This window comes from Ovis canadensis, chromosome 3, assembly GCF_042477335.2.
Source record: "Ovis canadensis isolate MfBH-ARS-UI-01 breed Bighorn chromosome 3, ARS-UI_OviCan_v2, whole genome shotgun sequence".
Taxonomy (NCBI): Eukaryota; Metazoa; Chordata; class Mammalia; order Artiodactyla; family Bovidae; genus Ovis; species Ovis canadensis.
The window spans coordinates 195703682-195721266 of NC_091247.1; the positions used below are offsets into that span (position 1 = coordinate 195703682).

Genomic DNA, 17585 nt, shown 5'->3' on the forward strand with positions numbered 1-17585 from the left:
AAAGGCTACCCAGTCGAGTATTTTTGCCTGGAGAATTGTCGGACACGACTGAATGACTTTCACATTCACTTATTTAAATACTAGATTTATATTACTGTGTTTAACAAAAATAAAATTTTAAGTGACATTCACTTATTTAAATATCAGATTTATGTTACTGTAGTTAAGGAAAAATTTTTTTCAGCTTTGTGGTTTTATGAGAAGTATTTTTCTACTTTTCAGAAATAATTTACGAAGAACCAATGAAGTTTTAATTTTAATCTTGAGCATTCCACCTTTCTCTAGATAGACTGGATGTGTGTGTGTGTGTGTGTGTGTTATGTGTGTTTAATGAATCCATTAGTTCATGCAGAAGCCAAAAAATTAAAGTGGATCACCAATTTTGGGCAACTAAGCTACCTATTATTTCTTGTATGCATAAAGATGGATATTTTTTAACCTATGTGATGTATTTCAACCTACATGGATAAGATATAAAAAGGTTTTCTGTGCCTGTCCCCTGATCCAGTGCCAAGGAGAAAAGAAGTTTAAATAATTCTAACTTCTTAATAGCTTATCCAGACAACAAAGCCTCTGCCTTTGGATAATGCTACAGTTTCTTTAAAGTAGTGTTTGCACAGCACTTTAGAAGAGCTATTATTAAAAATGCAGGTCTTTGAGGTTTGTTTCAAACCTTCTGAAAGGTATTTCTAGTGCTGAAGCAGGAATCTGCTCCCTAGTTGACCCGCATATATTAAAATTTGAAGATTACTGTAAAGAAGGTATATTCCATGTTCGGTATGAAAATGAGAACCTAACAAGCATTGCTTGAGGATTCTAAGTCAATATGTTGAAAACATTCCTTTAACATTATCAGTCATGTTTTGTGTTAGCTACTAGGCTGTGTTAAGGGCTCTGGGTATTCAGTTGTTATTGTATTATTGTTATGTAACTGACAGCTTTATTCAGCTAATTTATATACATCCCTCATTCAAAGTATGCTATTTAATGGTTTTTAGTATGTTCATAGAGTTGTGCAACAATCCTAACCATTAATTTTAGAACATTTTAATCCTTCTCGAAAGAATCTTCACACCCCTTAGCTATAATGTCTTTCCTCCTCAGCCCAAGGCAAGCACTAACCTAGCTTCTGTGTCTATAGATATATGGTGAACATTTGTGTACAAGTTTTGGGATTAACATATGTTTCATTCTCTTAGGCTTTTACACTGAGTGGAATTGCTGGGTCTAATTGCAACTCTATGTTTAACTTTTTGAGCAACTGCCAAACTGTTTTCCAAAGTAGCTGTACCATTTTACATTCCTGCCAAATGTTTGAGAATTCTGATTTGTCTACATTCTCACCAACACTTACTGTCTTTTTGATAATAGCCTTTCTAGACAAGTGGTATTGATTGGCAGTTCCCTAATGACTATGTCAAGCATCATTTAAAATGTTTATTGGCCACTTGTGTATATTCTTTAGGGAAACGCCTGTTCAGATCATTTCCCAGTTTTTTAATGAGTTTTAAAAATCTTTTTATTATTGAGTTGTAAGGATTTTTTCACATAGTCTAGATAGTCCCTTGTCAGATGGATGATTTGCAGATATTTCGTGCCATTCTATGGATTTTATCATTTTCTTGGTAATGCCCTTTGTTGTACACAAGTTTTTAAGTTTATTGATTTCCCATTTGTTTCTTCTCTTGTTGCTCATATTTTTTTGTCCTAGCTAATAATTTGTTTCCAAGTTCAAAGTCATGCAGATTTACTCTTTTGTTTTCTTTCGAGAGTGTGATAGTTTTAGCTCTTAACGTTTAGATTTTTGGTCAGTTTGAACTAATTTTTGTACATGGTGTGAAGTAGGGGTCCAGCTGCATGCACATGTCCAGTTGTCCCATTACCATCTGTTGAAAAGATTATTCTTTCCTTTATTGAATGGTTTTGTTGTTTAGTCGCTAAGTCGTGTCGACTCTTTGGCAACCCTGTCCATGGGATTTCCCAGGCAAAAATACTGGAGTGGGCTGCTGTTTCCTCTCCAAGGGATCTCCCTGACCCTGGTATCAAACCTGAGTCTCTTGCATTGGTAGGCAGATTCTTTACCACTGAGATAACAGGGAAGCGCTTGAATGGTTTTAGCACCCTGTAAAAAGTCAATTGATCATAAATGTGAGAGTGTATTTCTGGACTTTCAATTCTATTATTGATCTATTATATATTCATCCTATGCCAGTAGCATACTGCCTGGACCACTGTGGCTTTATGATAAGTTTTTAAAATCAGGAAGTGTGAGTCCTTCAACTTCATTCATCTTATATTAATAAAAGATTTTTTGGCTATTCTGGGTCCTTTGGGTTTCCAAATGAATTTTAGGATCAGCATGTCAATTTCTACAAAGAAGTCTGGCAGGATTCTGATACAGATTTCACTAAATTTATAGATCAGTTACAGAAGTAAAGCCATTTTAACAGTGTTAAGTCTTCCAATCTATAAACATAAAATGTCTTTCTATTTATCGTTCAGTTCAGTTCAGTCACTCAGTCGTGTCCCCATGAACCACAGCACGCCAGGCCTCCCTACCCACCACCAACTCCCAGAGACCATCCAAACCCATGTCCATTGAGTCAGTGATGCCATCCAACCATCTCATCCTCTGTCGTCCCCTTCTCCTGCCCTCAATCTTTCCCAGCACAGGGTCTTTTCAAATGAGTTAGCTCTTCGCATAAGGTGGCCAAAGTATTGGAGTTTCAGCTTCAAGATCAGTCCCTCCAGTGAACACCCAGGGCTGATTGATCTCTTTTAGGATGGACTGGCTTGACATCCTTGCAGTCCAAGGACTCTCAAGAGTCTTCTCCAACATTACAGTTCAAAAGCATCAATTCTTTGGCACTCAGCCTTCTTTACTGTCCAACTATCACATCCAAACATGACCACTGGTAAAACGATACTTTTGACTATACAGACCTTTGTAGGCAAAGTAATGTCTCTGCTTTTTAATATACTATCTAGGTTTACCATAGCTTTTCTTCCAAGGAACAAGCATCTTTTAATTTCATGGCTGCAATCACCATCTGCAGTGATTTTGGAGCCCCCAAAAATAAAGTCTCTTACTGTTCTCATTGTTTCCCCATCTATTTGCCATGAAGTGATGAGAACAGATGCCATGATCTTAGTTTTCTGAATGTTGAGTTATAAGTCAGCTTTTCACTCTCCTCTTTCACTTTCATCAAGAGGCTCTTTAGTTCCTTTTTGCTTTCTGCCATAAGGGTGGTGTCATCTGCATATCTGAGGTTATTGATATTTCTCCCAGCAATCTTGATTCCAGCTTGTGTTTCTTCCAGTCCAGCATTTCTCATGATGTACTCTGCATATAAGTTAAATAAGCAGGGTGACAATATACAGCCTTGACATACTCTTTTCCCAGTTTGGAATCAGTCCGTTGTTCCATGCCCAGGTCTAACTGTTGCTTCTTGACCTGCATACAGATTTCTCAAGAGGCAGGTCAGGTGGTCTGGTATTCCCATCTCTTTCAGAATCTTCCGCAGTTTATTGTGATTCACATAGTCAAAGCCTTCGGCATTGTCAATGAAGCAGAAATAGATGTTTTTCTGGAACTCTCTTGCTTTTTCAGTGATCCAGCGGATGTTGACAATTTGATCTTGGTTCCTCTGCCTTTTCTAAAACCAGCTTGAACATCTGGAGGTTCAAGGTTCACATATTGCTGAAGCCTGGCTTGGAGAATTTTGAGCATTACTTTACTAGCGTGTGAAATGAGTGCAATTGTGTGGTAGTTTCAGCATTCTTTGACTTTGCCTTTCTTTGGGATTGGAATGAAAACTCACATTTTCCAATCCTGTGGCCACTGCTGAGTTTTCCAAATTTGTTGGCATATTGAGTGCAGCACTTTCACAGCACCATCTTTCAGGATTTGAAACAGCTCAACTGGAATTCCATGACGTCCACTAGCTTTGTTTGTAGTGATGCTTCCTAAGGCCCACTTGACTTCACATTCCAGGATGTCTGGCTCTAGGTGAGTGTGAGTGATCACACCGTTGTGATTATCTGGGTTGTGAAGATCTTTTTTGTACAATTCTTCTGTGTATTCTTGCCACCTCTTCTTAATATCTTCTGCTTCTGTTAGGTCCCTACCATTTCTGTCCTTTATCGAGCCCATCTTTGCATGAAATGTTCCCTTGGTATCTCTAATTTTCTTGAAGAGATCTCTAGTCTTTCCCATTCTATTGTTTTCCTCTATTTCTTTGCATTGATTGCTGAAGAAGGCTTTTTGGTCTCTCCTTGCTGTTCTTTGGAAATCTGCATTCAAATGGGTATATCTTTCCTTTGCATTTCACTTCTCTTCTTTTCGCAGCTATTTGTAATGCCTCCTCAGACAGCCACTTTTCTTTTTTGCATTTCTTTTTCTTGGATGATCTTGATTACTGTCTCCTGTACAATGTCAAGAACCTCCATCCATAGTTCATCAAGCACTCTATCAGATCTAGTCCCTTAAATCTATTTCTCACTTCCACTGTATAGTCATAAGGGATTTGATTTAAGTCATACCTGAATGGTCTGGTGGTTTTCCCTACTTTCTTCAATTTAAGTCTGAATTTGGCAATATGGAGTTCATGATCTGAGCCACAGTCAGCTCCCGGTCTTGTTTTTGCTGACTGTATAGAGCTTCTCCACACTGCAAAGAATTCTTTGGCTGCAAAGAATATTCTCAGTCTGATTTTGGTGTTGACCATCTGGTGATGTCCATGTGTAGAGTCTTCTCTTGTGTTGTTGAAAGAGGGTGTTTGCTATTATCAGTGCATTCTCTTGGCAGAACTCTATTAGCTTTTACCCTGCCTCATTCTGTACTCCAAGGCCAAATTTGCCTATTACTCCAGGTGTTTCTTGACTTCTTACTTTTGCATTTCAGTCCCCTATAATGAAAAGGACATCTTTTTCTGGTGTTAGTTCTAGAAGGTTTTGTAGGTCTTCATAGAACTATTCAACTTCAGCTTCTTCAGCTTTACTGGTCGGGGCATAGACTTACTTGGATTACTGTGATATTGAATGGTTTGCCTTGGAAACTAACAGAGATCATTCTGTCATTTTTGAGATTGCATCCAAATACTGCATTTTGGACTCTTTTGTTGCCTATGATGGCTACTCCATTTCTTCTAAGGGACTCCTGCCCATAATAGTAGATATAACGGTCCTCTGAGTTAAATTCACCCATTCCAGTCCATTTTAGTTTGCTGATTCCTAGAATGTCGACGTTCACTCTTGCCATCTCCTGTTTGACCACTTCCAATTTGCCTTGATTCCTGGACCTTACATTCCAGGTTCCCATGCAATATTGCTCTTTACAGCATTGGACCTTGCTTCTATCACCAGTCACATCCACAACTGGGTATTGTTTTTGCTTTGGCTCCATCCCTTCATTCTTTCTGGAGTTATTTCTCCACTGACCTCCAGTAGCATATTGGGCACCTACTGACCGGGGGAGTTCCTCTTTCAGTATCCTATCATTTTGCCTTTTCATACTGTTCGTGGAGTTCTCAAGGCAAGAATACTGAAGTGGTTTGCCATTGCCTTCTCCAGTGGACCACATTCTGTCAGACCTCTCCACCATGACCCGCCCGTCTTGGGTAGCCCCACGGGCATGGCTTAGTTTCACTGAGTTAGACAAGGCTGTGTTCCTAGTGTGATTAGATTGACTAGTTTCTGTGATTATGGTTTCAGTGTGGAAGCAACAGTGAGAACTGGACGTGGAACAACAGACTGGTTCCAAATAGGAAAAGGAGTATGTCAAGGCTGTATATTGTCACCCTCCTTATTTAACTTATATGCAGAGTACATCATGAGAAACGCTGGGCTCGAAGAAGCACAAGCTGGAATCAAGATTGCCAGGAGAAATATCAAGAACCTCAGATATGCAGATGACACCACCCTTATGGCAGAAAGTGAAGAGGAATTAAAAAGCATCTTGATGAAAGTTAAAGAGGAGAGTGAAAAAGTTGGCTTAAAGCTCAACATTCAGAAAACGAAGATCATGGCATCTGGTCCCATCACTTCATGGGAAATAGATGGGGAAACAGTGGAAACAGTGTCAGACTTTATGTTGGGGGGCTCCAAAATCACTGCAGATAGTGACTGTAAGCCATGAAATTAAAAGACGCTTGCTCCTTGGAAAGAAAGTTATGACCACCTAGATGGCATGTTGAAAAGCAGAGACATTACTTTGCGAACAAAGGTCCATCTAGTCGAGGCTATGGTTTTTCCAGTAGTCATGTATGGATGTGAGAGTTGGACTGTGAAGAAAGCTGAGCACCGAAGAATTGATGCTTTTGAACTGTGGTTTTGGAGAAGACTCTTGAGAGTCCGTTGGACTGCAAGGAGATCCAACCAGTGCATTCTGAAGGAGATCAGCCCTGGGATTTTTTTGGAGGGAATGATGCTAAAGCTGAAACTCCAGTACTTTGGCCACCTGATGGGAAGAGTTGACTCACTGGAAAAGACTCTGATGCTGGGAGGGATTGTGGGCAGGAGGAGAAGGGGACGATAGAGGATGAGATGGCTGGATGGCATCACTGACTCAATGGACATGAGTCTGAGTGAACTGCGGGAGTTGGTGATGGACAGGGAGGCCTGGCGTGCTGCGATTCATGGGGTCTCAAGAGTCGGACACGACTGAGGGACTGAAATGAACTGAACTGATCTGAACCTGATAGTTACATGGTTGGTTCCCGGGGTCTCAAGAGTCGGACACGACTGAGGGACTGAAATGAACTGAACTGATCTGAACCTGATAGTTACATGGTTGGTTCCCCTGGCATCAGCCCTCATCCTTAGATGGGATCCAAAAGTCACCTAATTAACATAACAAAAACCGTTGATCACTGTCATCACTTAGGCAGGCAATTCCAAGGGTTTTAGAAGCCAATTCTAATGATGCTGATAATATGGCTGCTGTTAATGTACTAGGGATAAATTAGAGGGCCAGGACTGCTTTTTCTTAGTCAAAACAGGAACTATTTTTAACCCCTAAAACATCTAGTTTTAAAAATCTGAATCCATTTCCAATGGTGGCATCTCTTTTGCTGATGAAATGTGAGGAGCAATTAGGTAGTCTGTTGGTTAGTCAACTGTCAAGATTGGTAGCATAATCATAGGTATTTTCACAAGATCTTCTTATTCCTCAGTAAGGAAACATTTCACACTTCTTGGGTATGGGTCCCATGCTACCAGGGGTTTTATATTTTCACATGGACAGGGAGGGATAGAAGCAGAATAGGGAAAGAGGTTTTCAGATATAAGAATAAATATATTTTCTAACCTAGATTTAACTCTTTTAACATCAATTATTTCTATCCATCAATTTTCCATGTTAGAAAGTAAATTCCTAGGGAAATATTAAAAGAGTTTAATCAAAAGAGTTTGGAACAATTAATTTTTTCTATTAAATTTCATGACTTAGAGGTATTCAACATTTCTTTATCTCAGAATCACCTTTCCTAGTTCTAACAGGTTCAGAGGGCCAGAGAAATAAAACAACTATGATTACATCACCAGTCTTGACAGTTGGTTTATCAGCTGCACTAACTAGTTGCTCCTCGTATTTCATCAGCAAAAGAGATATCTCCCTTGAAAATGGATTAAGGGAACTTCCCTGGTGGGCCAGTGGTTAAGATTTTGCCTTCCAATGCAGGGGGCGCAGGTTCCATCCCTGGTTGGTGAATGGAGAGCCCATATACTGCACAGCACAGCCAAAAAATAAAAATAAATGAAATAACAGTAAGAATAATAAAATAATTTTTTAAAAGAAAACGGATTCAGATGTTTTAAAACCAGATGCTTTAGGGCTAAAACAATAGTAATTTCTGTTTTGGTGAGGAAAAAACATTGGGCGTTTAATTTATCTCGGTTGTTAAGTGTTAGTCACTTAGTCATGTCTGACTCTTTGCCACCCCATGGACTGTAGCCCGCCAGGCTCCTCTGTCCATGGGATTCTCAAGGCAAGAATATTGGAGTGGGTTGCCATTTCCTTCTCCAGGGGATCTTCCTGACCCGAGAATCGAACCTATGGATGATGAACTGTACCTATTCTATACCATATATATGGATATCCAAATATGTGTATGCATATACATATGTATCGGGTTTCTCTGGTGCCTCAAATGGTAAGGAACCTGCCTGCAATAGGGAGACCCGGATGTGATCCCTGGGTGGGGAAGATCTCCCAGAAGAGGGAAAGATTACCCATTCCATGGGGATCATGAAGAGTTGGACATAACTGAGTGACTAACGCTTTCACTTCACTTTCATGCACATGTATATTTTTAACTTCATAGACAATTCACAGCCTAAAGAGGAGACACTTTGAAACTAAGACATATCATTGTTGCTTCTTTAAGAGAAAAATTTATTTTAGATTTATGGTTTGAGCCAACTCATATGTCACATAATTTATAAATACCAAACATACTCAAAAACAAAGTTTGGCTTATTTGGATATTTCATTGAGCTAATAAGCCTAAGGGTAGATCTTGATTGACTTATAGGTGAGTTTGATTAGCAAATATTTCTGAGACGAATCTTCAAAGAGCATTTGTATTACTTTGCTCTAGTGAATTCCAAGATTTCATGCTGTCATATAGTAACAGGCTGCACATAAAAACCTTAGTACTGACTCGGCAAATGACAGCTGGGGGAACTGCCCAGTATCGGTGCATAGTCTGAATTGGCTCTAGTCTACACCAATGGTGGTGAGTCTTCATTAGAATATTAAAAAACTTTCTCATTTACATGGTTTTGCATTAAACTGATTCACATACACATGGAATACATTGTATGATCAGTATCTCAAGTCACACTGAAAGCATATCCTATTTGTATTTGGTGACCAATCCTCATGAGCTTCCCCCACCAAAAAAACTACAGAGTTGAGTAGTTTGTTTGGGGCATAGTCTCACCTACCAGAGTGTCACTGCTTTCCTAACCATGACACATCTAAGTCCCCAAACTAAATCTGCTTGCCCAAAGGCACTACTGTAGCATTTCGCTCAAACCTGCCCTTCCATGTGCCGGGACCACTTTGCCTCCTCCTCTCTGGTGGCATTTAAACTCTCATTTAAGGAAACATCATGTTTTAGGAATTTAGGTTTGTCCACAGTAGCGTAAAAGTGATCAGCTGCTCTTCCCAGTCTGTGTGTGTGTGTGTATACGTGTACACACATACAAAGGTGCTCTGTGATGTAAAATGCTTGCACGGATAACCTGCTTCCTGTTTTGCTCTGTGAGGTGGGAAAGGAAGACAAGCAAGCAGGTGTGTAATCAGGAAGGTGAGCAGTGCAAGAAGCCTCTCAGGAAGTGAAGCTGAGGCACTAGCAGGTAGAAGGAGTCAGCCCACTGGGGCTAGAGAATGGGTTCTCGCCATCTGCTCTCTAATCCCAGGTAGTCTCCTACACGGGCTCCATTTAGACAGGATGGGGAGACCAGCACGGACCCTCAAATGCCCTACACTCTTAGAATCTATTTTCTGAATGCAAGGGTCCTTCCTGACGGGTCTCTGGAAGAGAAGCAACTGGTCCCAGTCAAAAGGTCAAAGAAAAAGAGGTTTATTTTTACTTTCTATCTCCCTCATCCAGTTTTTTACAGACCTTCTCAATACATATTGGAAACAATGTATTACCTCAATTCTAAGATGATTTTTTTTTTCACAATTCAACACCTCTGAAACTGAGATGCATCCTATGATCAATGGCAATTTACAGGATTGATGTTGCCTGAATTGAATTTCTTATATGAGCATGTATTTCCACTAGGGTCACTATGGACCTGAGACCACTTTAAATTAGATTATCTCCCTGAGTTGTTTGCAACACATTGGTGGTGTGAATGCAGATCTCATACCTATGTGAGTAAAAGTTATTGTTCAGAATCTCAGGGAAGAGTTTTCTTTTCTTTCTCCTACCAGGGCTGAGGTTGAAAAATGAAATTGTCCCTTGGGGACTCTGACTTTATGCCAGGGTCTCTTATGAGATTCCCTATCTTAGACTTTTTTCTTGGTAGTCGATAAAATAATGGCTTATCTTATAGCCAAAAGAATTTAAGAAATTTCATAGTGGAATTAAAAATGCTTGTCTCCAGGGAGAAGCATTTCTTCCCAGTTTCTTACTTGAATTGAAAATTGAAATTGGTTGTCTCCAGGGACAAGCATTCTTCCCAGTTTCTTACTTCTGAGCAGCAACACTGCCTTCTTCAGGTCTTCACTTGTCTTTCAGAGCCTTCCAGGCCTCTCCAAAAGAGCCAGGTAATCACCCTCCAGATGAATGATTCACTGTGCAATTTGTGGATATAGTGGGATTTGTTCATTTGTAATTTCATCAAGATATAATTTTTGAGTAAATATTGTATAATGCTATAATTACCACTGTGGTGAATTTGTTCATTTGCTTTTGTGAATATTTATAAGGTTATCTATTCTCTGCACTGGAGAAGGAAAAAAGATGCTCAAGAAATAGCCCCTGACTTAAGGGAGCTTTGAGTTTGCTATGATTGGATAAGGGATGTGCTAAATAACTGTAATGTAACATAATGTAGAAAGTGATAATACTAGGGGAAAGGAATGGAAAAGCTATCCCATGATATTCAGGAGAGAAAGAAATCATTTCTAGTCGGAGAGAATCAAATAATACTTTACAGGTGATATGAATTATAATATTAAGGGGGAAAGTAATAAGGATTATCTTTTAAAATGCTTTGTGCACTTAGTCACTCAGTCATGTCGACTCTTTGTGACCCCATGCACTTTAGCCCTCCAGGCTCCTCTGGCCGTGGGATTCTCCAGGCAAGGATACTAGAGTGAGTTGCCAAGCCCTCCTCTTTGCCATGCCTCCTCCTCCTTTAGTTACACTATTTTATATAATCCTCTATGAAATCAGTGTAAATTTCATTTTACAGCTGAGAAAACTAGTTTTGAAAACTGAATAGCTTTTTAGAGGCATAAGCCTTGTTGTTGGGCTTCCCTGGTGGCTCAGAGGTTAAAGCATCTGCCTGGAATGCAGGAGACCCGGGTTCGATCCCTGGGTTGGGAAGATCCCCTGGAGAAGGAAATGGCAACCCACTCCAGTACTCTTGCCTGGAGAATCCCATGGAGGGAGGAGCCTGGTAGGCTACAGTCCATGGGGTCGCAAAGAGCCGGACACGACTGAGTGACTTCACACACACAAGCCTTGTTGGGAAGGCTGGTGCTTATCAGTGGGAATAGTTGGAACAAAGGCAAGGATGTGGGAAAGCCAGGGGCACATGCACAGATACTACACAGATCATCGGAAGCCTAAAGGCAAGTGATAAGAGAGATAAAACCGAATGCTTTGTTTTAGCTAGATAATCAAGGAATCAATGAGAGTTGTCATGGAGATAGAATAAAATAGCCTGGTAGATGGTTTCCTGAAGTTCTAACAAAGGAGGAAAGTGAAAGCAAAGTCACTCAGTCGTGTCCAACTCTGTGACCCCATGGGCTGTAGCCCACCAGGCTCCTCCATCGATGGGATTCTCCAGGCAAGAATACTGGAGTGGGTTGCCATTTCCTTCTCCAGGAGATCTTCCCGACCCAGGGATTGAACCTGGGTCTCCTGCATTGTAGGCAGACGCTTTACCACCTGAGTCACCGGGGAAGTCCCTAACAATGGAGGAATAGTTGTCACAGATGAGGCAGTGATTCGGGGATTGCTTGTCTAGGAGAAAGTAATGCTAGAAGAAATAGAGAGCACAAGAGAATATGGGACAGTAAGGTACTGTCCTAATGAGCTTAATTATAAGTATCCCAATACTGTCTCTGCCAGCAGAGTAAGAGTTTAGGAGAAAGGGCCAAGCAATTGTAGGATGTAATCAATGGTAAGGCTAGTGCCCATGGAGGGATACTCTTAGACCAGAGTGCTTCAAACTCAAACATGGTTCAGTGAGGTACCATGATATACGAAAAGTGATCCTCATACATGGACCTTGGTGACTCATGTAGTACGGGGAGACTCATTCTCATCAAGGAAGACATTTCAGTCCCCAATGAGAGAGACTTGAGAGCAAATCTGAACCACAAGGAAAAGGACTGATTTATGCTAAAGGGGGCTTCTCTAGTAGCTCAGCTGGTAAAAAAAATCTGCCTGTAATGCAGGAAGCCCTGGTTTAATTCCTGGATCAGGAAGATCCCTTGGAGAAGGGATAGGCTGCCCACTCCAGTATTCTTGGGATTCCCTGGTGGCTCAGATGGCAAAGAATCCGCCTGCAATGTGGGAGACCTGGGTTTGATCCCTGGGTTGGGAAGATCCCCTGGAGGACGGCATGGCAACCCACTTCAGTGTTCTTGCCTGGAGAATCCTCATGGACAGAGGAGCCTGGTGGGCTACAGTCCATGGGGTCATAAAGGGTCAAACATGACTGAGAGATTGAGCACAGCACAGCCAGTTCTGCCCCCACTGCTAGTTACCAGTTTCTTAGGGTATGAAGTTGACTTTTAATCCCCATTCTATCACTAGACAAACTGGTATAAAAATTAGGCATCAGAGACTTAGGTGGAAGGATCAGCCTAAGAGTCTTCTGGCTGGAGCTTTGTGGTCTTTCAGTGGAAGATTGAAATGTTATGCTCTCCACCTCTCTGTTGCTGCTGCTGCTGCTAAGTCACTTCAGTTGTGTCCGACTCTGTGCAAACCCCATAGACGGCAGCCCACCAGGCTCCCCTGTCCCTGGGATTCTCCAGGCAAGAACACTGGAGTGGGTTGCCATTTCCTTCTCCAATGCATGAAAGTGAAAAGTGAAAGGGCAGTCGCTCAATTGTGTCCGAACCTCAGTGACCCCATGGACTGCAGCCCACCAGGCTCCTCTGTCCATGGGATTTTCCAGGCAAGAGTACTGGAGTGGCTCCACCTCTCTAGGGATCTGTTAATTTCTTTTTTTTTTTTAGTTTTATTTTTTTATTTAATTTTTTAAATTTTTTTAATTTTAAAATCTTTAATTCTTACATGCGTTCCCAAACATGAACCCCCCCCCCCCACACCTCCCTCCCCATAACATCTCTCTGGGTCATCCCCATGCACCAGCCCCAAGCATGCTGTATCCTGCATCAGACATAGACTGGCGATTTGATTCTTACATGATAGTATACATGTTAGAATGCCATTCTCCCAAATCATCCCACCCTCTCCCTCTCCCTCTGAGTCCAAAAGTCCGTTATACACATCTGTGTCTTTTTTGCTGTCTTGCAAAGGGATCTGTTAATTTCAAAGCACCCTGACATCAGGCATAAAGAAGTCAAAGGATTACGTTACTTCCAGTCCATGTTTGTTTACAGAGAAGGTGACTGATATCTACTGCCAGCCTGAGTTCTCATTTATTCTAAATATATGTATGTATATTTATTTTTGATTACGCTGTGTTTGGGTGTTTGTTGCTGTGCATGGGCCTTCTCTAGTTGTGGAGGGGGGGGATACTCTCTAGTCAAGGTGTGCACTTCTCGTGGTGGCTTGTCTTGTTGAAGAGTGTGGACTCTGGGCACATGGCTTCAGTAGCTGTGGCTCCCAGGCTCGAGTCCAGGCTTGGCAATTGCGGCACTTGGACTTAGTTGCCCCATGGCATGTGGGATATTCCCAGACTAGGGATCAAACCAGTGTCCCCTGCAATGCAAGGCAGATTCTTAACCACTGGACCACTAGGGAAGCCCTCATTAATTCTAGAACAATTACGGGTCAGGTCAGGAAGCAACAGTTAGAACTGGACATGGAACAACAGACTGGTTCCAAATAGGAAAAGGAGTGTGTCAAGGCTGTATATTGTCACCCCGCTTATTTAACTTATATGCAGAGTACATCATGAGAAATGCTGGACTGGAAAAAGCACAAGGTGGAATCAAGATTACCGGGAGAAATATCAATAACCTCAGATATGCAGATGACACCACCCTTATGGCAGAAAGTGAAGAGAAACTCAAAAGCCTCTTGATGAAAGTGAAAGAGGAGAGTGAAAAAGTTGGCTTAAAGCTCAACATTCAGAAAACGAAGATCATGGCATCTGGTCCCATCACTTCATGGGAAATAGATGGGGAAACAGTGGAAACAGTGTCAGACTTATTTTTCTGGGCTCCAAAATCACTGCAGATGGTGATTGCAGCCATGAAATTTAAAGACTCTTACTCCTTGGAAGAAAAGTTATGACCAACCTAGATAGCATATTAAAAAGCAGAGACATTACTTTGCCGACTAAGGTCCATCTAGTCAAGGCTATGGTTTTTCCAGTAGTCATGTATGGATGTGAGAGTTGGGCTGTGAAGAAGGCTGAGCGCCAAAGAATTGATGCTTTTGAACTGTGGTGTTGGAGAAGACTCTTGAGAGTCCCTTGGACTGCAAGGAGATCCAACCAGTCCATTCTGAAGGAGATCAGCCCTGGGATTTCTTTGGAAGGAATGATGCTAAAGCTGAAACTCCAGTACTTTGGCCACCTGATGGGAAGAGTTGACTCATTGGAAAAGACCCTGATGCTGGGAGGGATTGGGGGCAGGAGGAGAAGGGGACGACCGAGGATGAGATGGCTGGATGGCATCACGGACTCGATGGACGTGAGTCTGAGTGAACTCCGGGAGTTGGTGATGGACAGGGAGGCCTGGCATGCTGCAATTCATGGGGCTGCAAAGAGTTGGACACGACTGAGCGACTGAACTGAACTGAACTGAACTGTACTGAATAGGGTTGGAAAAATTTGAAACCATCAGTAGGCAGTTGAAATTGCTCGATTAGTTTAAGAGGAGAGCATAAACAAGAGGTTTTAAAGTCATGAAGATACAATGTGTGTGTGCTCGGTCATGTCCAGCTCTTTGAAACTCCCTGCACCGTCGCTTGCCAGGATCCTCTGTCTGTGTAATTTTTCCAGGCGAGAATACTGGAGCAGGTTGCCATTTCCTCCTCCAGGGGATCTTCCCGACCCAGGGATTGAACCTGAGCCTTTTGCATCTTCTGCATTGGCAGGCAGATTCTTTACCACTGCACTACCTGGGAGGCCCCTAAATAGATACAATGGTTGCAAGTGTTTTTTTTTTTTTTTAAGTGAAATTGTTGAAGGAAATAGGAAAGGGAAAAAGCAAACAGAGGGAAGATCCAAGGACTGACACAAAGGGATCCTCTGAAGGTGGAGAAAAAGAGGAGGAAGGGGAGCTGGACCAGAATTTGGAGGGAAGGAGGGCGGGAGAGAATGACAGATGTCACACAGAAACAGAGAAGGAATAAAACCATCAGATGGTCTACCAGGAGGTTGTTGTGACCCCTAAGAGCAAGCATGACTTATGCGTGAGTGAACAAATCATACCACAGTGGATGTAACATGAGTGAGCAGTAAGGAAATGAAAGCAATATAGTTTTTTCCCCTCAAAGGTTCTTGCTGTGGAAGGAAGGAGGGAAAGAGAGGCAGGGAAGGAACTCTGAGCACAGAAACTCAGAGTTGAGAGACGTTTTTCTTTTTGATTTTCAAATCTTTGAAGTGTTGTGTTTGAAAAGAATTTTCTCTAATCTTCAGTGTCTTATTGCTTCTATTTTAGGCTGTGGGATTAGAGTCAGAGGGTCCTGGATTCAGTTTATGCTGCTGCGTACTAGCTTTATCTTTTCCGTGGAGCATAAGGTGTATGATTTTGACATGTTACTTAATCTTACTTATTTCACATGCAGATGAACATTACGCTTTGTTTACTTTGTGATTCTTCTTCCCAGGAGAAGGTCTGATTAAATCAGTTGTCATCATTCAATGAAGCACAACACTTCTGCAGAGAACAGTTCACCAAGACGTTCTCAGAGGTGCTGCTAATCTATGTGCACAAGGTTGTTACAAGATAAATGATTATGAGTCTAGAATAGTAATACCGCCTTATACATGCATTTTTCTTTAAATATTTACAAAGAATTTTTACAGGCATTTTTCTAATTAAATTTGCATAACACACTCTCTGAAAGCAGAAAGAGTGAAGTAGCTAAAAAAACAGAAAGAAAAACTAGATAATGAGGCCAAATAAAAATTGCCAAGCAGCAAAATAAATTGATTCTCACCTTGAATTTGTCATGGAACCTATAAGCTATAGAACCAGTTCTTTTGTCTCAGCACAATACCAAAGGGAATATTTCTTTTGTTGACTCCAATATATATTGTAAAGAGTTGAGCCAAAAGACATACAAATATTTTATTTAAACAATATGAGAATCAGGATTTAGTAAGGGCTGCCCAGGTACTTTGGACTAATTCTCCTACTGAAAACAAATAGAAAAGCTGGGGAATTGTAATAGAACTAAAGACACCAAAATGCTATCAAGTCAGTCAAGCATTGTGTTTCCAAGATCCAGAAGAATGAAAAAGGCCCAGAAGGATAACTAATCTGTAAAGTCAGATTTGCCCTAAATTTGTCAGGTCATTTTAGGAAGAATTGGTTGAGAGAATAAACAGAGAATTTACAGATTTATGGATACAGAGGACAAAAGTTGGAGTTCAAGGCCCAACAAAGAGAATAACTAGTAACATCTCCCTCCAGATTCTTGTTGGAACCTTGAAAGTCCAACCTGGGAGTAAGAATTAACCAGACAGAGACGGGCCTTCACTGAAACAGAAACCCAGCTCCAAACTGTCCTAAGTCCTAACTGAATTAAGTTAACAGGGACTTTCTGTGTCCCCAGCCATCAATTAGATATTCTCTAAAGGAATATATCATCTTAGGTCTAAATTAGATCTATAATTTTTTTCATAAACTATAATTGTTAATCAAGAGTACTCAGAAATAAGAGAAAACAAGACAGGTGCCTAACACTAAGAAATAATAGATAAGGAACTTACACTACTCAATAGGAAAAGATATATAAGGTTTTTAGTTATTTGCTGACTTGTGTCTGACTCTTTTGTGACCCTATGGACTGTAGACCACCAGGCTCCTCCATCCATGGGGTTTTCCGAACAAGAATACTGGAGTGGGTTGCCGTTTCCTTCCCTGGTGGTTCAGACAGTAAAAAGTCTGCCTGCAATGCAGGAGAGTTGGGTTCAATCCCTGGGTCAGGAAGATCATCTGGTGAAAGAAATGGCTACCCACTCCAGTATTCTTGTCTGGAGAATCCCATGAACAGAGGAGCCTGGCGGGCTATAGTCCATTGGGTCACAAAGAGGTGGACACAACAGAATGACTAACACTTTCACTTTTTCTTTCTCCAATACACACACACACATACACACATATAGATATAATCTAGTAAAAAAAAAAAAAGGGGGGGGGGTGGGCAAAAGACCTGAATAAACATTTTCCCAAAGAAGACATACAGATGACCAATAGGTATGTGAAAAGATGCTCAACATCACTAATCCCTCGGAGAAATACAAATCAAAACCACAATGAGATAGCACTTCACACCTGGAGATGGTTTTTGTCAAAAAGACAAGCAATAACAAGTGTTAGTGAAGATGCTGGGGAAAGGGAATCCTTTCACACTGTTGGTAGGAATGTAAAATAGAGTCAAAATCTGCAAAAGATAATGATGAATCTTCACTGTCTGTAATTTTTATAAGTAGGAAAAAATCAGTGAGGATAAAAATAACACAATTAT

At 41.1% G+C, this 17585-nt stretch overlaps 1 protein-coding gene and 1 non-coding gene across 3 annotated transcripts in view; both read left to right on the forward strand.

Annotated features, from left to right (window-relative positions):
* LMNTD1 (lamin tail domain containing 1) overlaps positions 1-17585 on the forward strand; it is a 525827-nt gene that overhangs the window by 416158 nt on the left and 92084 nt on the right. The gene's annotated exons all lie outside the window — the stretch shown is intronic.
* Positions 10995-11066, forward strand: TRNAS-GGA (transfer RNA serine (anticodon GGA)). Its single transcript has one exon. It is a non-coding gene; the product is annotated as a tRNA-Ser (tRNA).